This window comes from Papaver somniferum, chromosome 1 (genome assembly GCF_003573695.1).
Source record: "Papaver somniferum cultivar HN1 chromosome 1, ASM357369v1, whole genome shotgun sequence".
Lineage (NCBI taxonomy): Eukaryota > Viridiplantae > Streptophyta > Magnoliopsida > Ranunculales > Papaveraceae > Papaver > Papaver somniferum.
The window spans coordinates 187663376-187668662 of NC_039358.1; the positions used below are offsets into that span (position 1 = coordinate 187663376).

General features: G+C 36.0%; 1 long non-coding RNA gene across 1 annotated transcript; it reads right to left on the bottom strand.

The window, feature by feature from the left end:
- Positions 1-450: 450 nt before the first annotated feature.
- On the bottom strand, positions 451-4110 carry LOC113334580. The gene is made up of 12 exons (XR_003352872.1): positions 3984-4110; positions 3649-3702; positions 2760-2908; positions 2620-2676; positions 2374-2437; positions 2230-2288; positions 2116-2149; positions 1938-2045; positions 1451-1501; positions 1252-1329; positions 1036-1160; positions 451-574 (listed from the first exon to the last, which is right to left on the bottom strand). It is a non-coding gene; the product is annotated as an uncharacterized LOC113334580 (long non-coding RNA).
- Between the last annotated feature and the right edge of the window lie 1177 nt (positions 4111-5287).

Below are 5287 nucleotides of genomic sequence, written 5' to 3' on the forward strand. Positions count from 1 at the left end.
TGCTAATATTTTACAACAGAAAAGAAAAAGGTCAAGTCTTCATTGACCTGGTCAAAATCCATTTCCCCCCACATTTACCCCCTGCAATTACCCAGTTCCCCATATTCATCATTTACACAGATATACAAACTACAATGGCATTCATTCAATGGACATACAAAACTGTATTATATTATGAAAAAGGGATTCTTCAATTGAAGTTAACAAAAAGTATTGAGTATTTGATACAAATGTATACCAAGTATTACAACGAACTAGTGTAGACAACATACTCACCATAAGTTCACAGATCCCAGTATTCCACTTTGTTGCAATATTCCCGCTGGAACTGAACCTTAAGTCAAAGAATAGTACAACTTACTCAACAAGTAGTTCCCACAGAACAAAACATCTTCTTATATATTAAGATGGATAACAGATGTGGGAAGTGATGAACTCACCTTGGTAGATCAGGACTTTAATTTTTGGTCAAGGAATAACCATATGGTCATCTAGCTTCAGTCATGGACAGAGGAGGATCTTTACAGGGATCTTGTTTGCAGAATACAGCACGTATCCGCAGTCGCAACAGCAACTAAAATAAGAATGGGTATATAGTAATCAACGACAAACAAAAAAAATACACACAATGATGTGAATTTCAATCAACTTCGAACTGAAGTTCTTAAACAGGTAGTGGATTAAGTCAGTTTGGTTCTGCTGAAGTAAACAAAATAAGTTAACAGCATTGTTAAATGTATCAGCCAGAAATGGCCCGTAAGGTATCAGCTAGAAGATGTTACTCCCAACTACTAGCTAGGTTGATAAGATACAACTATAGTACAATTCATTAAAGATCTTAATAGAAAAGGTCGGAAACACATACAATCGCTTGCTTAAAACAAAGGATTTTATACTTAAAAGTTTTAGCTTTATCCATATATAGATTCATGAAACAGACAAGTGAAAAGAATCGAGAGACGTCAACAGAAAAAAACTGGAAAGCTACCAGTTATAGGTTAAACAGTTACAAAAAGAGATGAAAAGAGATCGTACGGATCCATGGTGATATTCTTAGAGCGGTTCTCTATTTGCTTGCAGTATACATTGATTTCAACAGGATCAAAACCATCTTGTTTAAATAATCTCGACAAGAAATCTTCAGAAAAATAGTACGCACACTGAAAACACAAGATTCAGGAAATCACAAGTTTGTTAAATAGTAAATAAAGTGCTTTTACACATTAACCAACAGTCTAGTCCAGGAGTTACAGTACCATCTCCACGGACGTAAAAACTCTCACTTATCATCTGGTTTCTTAGCGTGAGCTGCTTCTATAAAATTGGCACCTAGAATCAGAACTTTGACTATAAGGAACTCAAATTGGTACTTATTTCTCAGTTGTTGGCAAATAAGTAAGTATCAATATTGAAGGACATACGCACAACGTATTCGATCAACAAGACTCACCTGCACAAAGTCACCAGTGGCATAATCTCGCAGAAGAACATAACCATTTGGCTGCAAATAAATAAATGACCACAATGTAACTTCGCCAAGTAGAGTAAGGAGGGACAACAATGAAACTTTACATCCAAACAATACCATGCCGTACCTCACATTATTAGGTACAATATCCATAATATCCACATTTCTTGTGGGAGCATCCTATAATTGCTATAGGTGTGACACACAATTGCATTATGAAAATTCTACATGTCATAAGTGTGAAAACAAAAGGCCAACACTAAGTTATATCAAAGTTTCATTCTACCTCAACAAAATTTAACAACGAGACAGGGTGATGTTTGAATAAAAACCAAGCTACATACAAGAACATATTTGTAGCAGTACATGGACGACATAAGAACATTAGTGGCGATAACAAGTGGGACTAAATCTACATTGGAATCAGAAAAGTAAATATAAAGGCATAAGAGTGATTCCTCATCCATACCAAGGTAACAATATCAACCGAATTACGACTAATTGTTTCACAAAGGTTGTCCTTGGTGACATCACTAACAAATGCATTAATTCTCTCTTCTTTGAAATCTCCATGTGCCTGCATCATTTAAACACTCAAAGTCATACATACTCTTGAACATATGTGTACATATCAAATTTATAAGTACCTGCTGCTATGTGGATAAAAACCCAGGCTGCCTCCTACAACATTAGCAAAAATATCAACTGAGAGGTGAGACAAATATAATACTAAATAGGAGTTGTTAGTAAGAAAGACATACCTTTTTCAACACCTGATGCTCACATCTCAAGCATTTTACAAGAGCCAACACGACATTTTCTGGAAACTTCAAATGATTCAGTATCTTTGAATGTTAAGTGATAAAAGCTTCTGTTGCACGCAGTTCAAAAGGGAATCATCTAACCTGTAATATCATGTCCAGCAGTATGACTGTCACTGTCTATGAGATTACCTAAACTCTGTGGAACCTACACAAACAGAAAATACTCAGCAATATGCAACACAAATGCACTAGAACCCAGAATGTTCTACAAACTACCTATTACCTAAGGTGGGTAAAAAAAGAAGGATTTTTGTGAACCATAAAGTACCGTCACTACTTCCTGCGTAGAAGTTCTTCGAACTTCGAATACAAGGTTTAGAAAGGTACCTAGGTGCAGCTCTAGCTGCCATTGGAACACTGATTTTGTAACCCGCAAATCGTAATCTGGTAAGCAAGAGAAAGCATGTGTCAATACTAATGAAATATGCGCACAAACCAATTCAAATATTTCCCTTGAGAAAACTCACTGTTGTAAAACCCTCCAGCAGCATGTGCCGCAGATGGATCTTCATATGACAGAACTCCATCTCCTTTGGGTTTTCCAAAATCATGTGGAAAGCTTAATTTACTAGGGCCATTGATCCTTGTATCCTCTCTTTTGTTTTATCCTTGCAATCTACACAGTGGGAGCAACACAAACATTTAAACAATTTCCATAGCCTAGGAGTTTCCTAGTGCGTGCCATAATCTACTCCTCATTGCTGGGATACAGGTACAGCAATCAACAATGAACACAAAAGAAACAAGAATACTGGTCAACTGATAATACATACATAGTGAAAATATCACTGCTGGATGACAAGATGTTGACAGAAACTACAAGAAGCTGGTCGTTGTCCTAATTCCTTCTTCAGTACATTTGCTAGAACAGATGATGTTTCAAATTAAAATCGCAGGGGATAGTTCACTTAATGTGGGAGTTAAGGAAACTAAAGAAGCATTAAGAAAACACAGAATTTCAAGAAAGCACAAAATCAGAAAGGATACTTAATGTTGGTATCCTTGAGAGTAAAGGATACTAAAGAAGCATTAAGAAAACACAAAATGTCAAGTCAGTAGTATATCCTCAAACAGATTAAAAACCACTTATTATTTACACAAATATTTTAAACCCAAGTAGTTGAAAATGACAATTATAAACTAAAACAGATAAGGGTTAAGGAATTTAGAAACAGATGGAATATTAACAAATACCTTATGAAGATCAGTCCAGATGGGAACCAAAATTTCAGATAAACAAAATTTCTAAGTTCAGTCCATTTTATTATGCTCAATGAGATGCTATTATCATCAAACTTCAGATAAACAATATAAAAGGAACCAAAATAATCAAAACTATTTCATAGTCGGATATACCTTCTTAGTTCTTCAGATTTCCAAAGTACTTCAGTTCTTCAATCTTGACAGACCCTAAAATGGAAAGAATAAAATCGTATTAGATTCACATATGAAACCCTAAAACCAAAAGAAAAAGAAGAAATTGAAAAACTGAAATCGAAAGAATCAGATTCACAAATGAAATCAAAGATTAAACCCTAAAATCGATAAACTTAAATGGAACCCTAGGATTCGATAAACTTAAATCAAAATCTCTAAATCCTAGAAATCAAAGTCTCTGAAACCTAAAAATCAAAACTGAAACCCTAGATATCAAAATCTGTAAACCATAAAAAATTAGTCAAAAATTACACCTGATGATAGAGTTCTACACGATGATACAGTTCAGAGATTGAGAAGAGAATAAAGAGCTCAGCTGAGCAGATTGAGATGGAGATGGAGCTGGAGATAGAGAGGAGAGGAGAGAGTGGTCTGCTGTTGTGGCGGAGAAAAATGAAGACTGAAATCGACCAAGGGGCTGTATATACCTGGAATGGGATTAAGGGTGGAAAAAAACAACAGAAGGCTTGACCAAAGTTTGACTGGGGCGTGATTATCAGTTCTAGTGTTCCCGACCACACACGCGCTTCACACGCTAGAACCCAGCGCAGTTGCGATTCGCAACCTCAGGAGCGGGTTGCAAAATTCGCAACGGTAAATACCTGTTGCGAAAAATTAGCAACAGGGATTAGCAACAGAAATTTTGCAACGGCATCTGTGCCGTTGCTAATCTGGGTTGCAAATCCCTTAAAATGGTGTAGTGCCTCTAAGAATGTTTCAATGATTGAAATGAGAGTTAAAATACATAACCATAGTTGGATATAAACATTGTGAGACAACTCATGTGTGTAAGTCCAATATCCTTGAACCAGAGTATGCATACTTTGCTGCTCAGGATAACCGGAACTAAAGTCCGCGTACCAGTACGCGTACTGCCGGAAGTTCACATCCCGTGAATTTCTGTTGGAGTTTGTGAACTGAAAACAAACTTAATCCGGGTACTTAAGTCTGCGTACCAGTATGCGTACTTAAGTAGGTTATTTTCTAAAAACAGTTTAATTCGTGAACTAAGACATTTATATTTTAAGGAATGCAATCTTTGAAAACCGTGGCTATAATGTTCATGAATCGATTCGAGTGAATCTAAACTGTTTTTTCTTTGATTGTGTCTTGTATACTTTTATGAGATCTAAGCAATTGAACAACTCTCTAACTAGTTCATTTGAGTCATTTGAACTAGTTGTGGTAAAGAAGAATAAGGTTGATATGAAAATGCTCATATGGATAACCTATGGTTAATTACTGTTGAACCAACAACTTGTACACGTTTAGGTACGGTTACTCAAACCTAAATGAAGTTACATTTCATGTGTGTATAACAAGCTAAGTTCGATCTAACGGTTGAAAGATATTAGCTTGAATCTAATCAGGTTTTCATCTAACGGTGAATATTGAATGCTTTGTTACCAAGGTAACTTAGATTGCAAACCCTGATTTGAAGACTATATAAAGGAGAACTCTAACAACTGGGAAACCTAATCCCCACACCTCCTGTGTGATGCTAGTTGTAAGCTAGAGTCGATTATCCTTTAACCTTAGGTTTCTATCGAGACCCTGT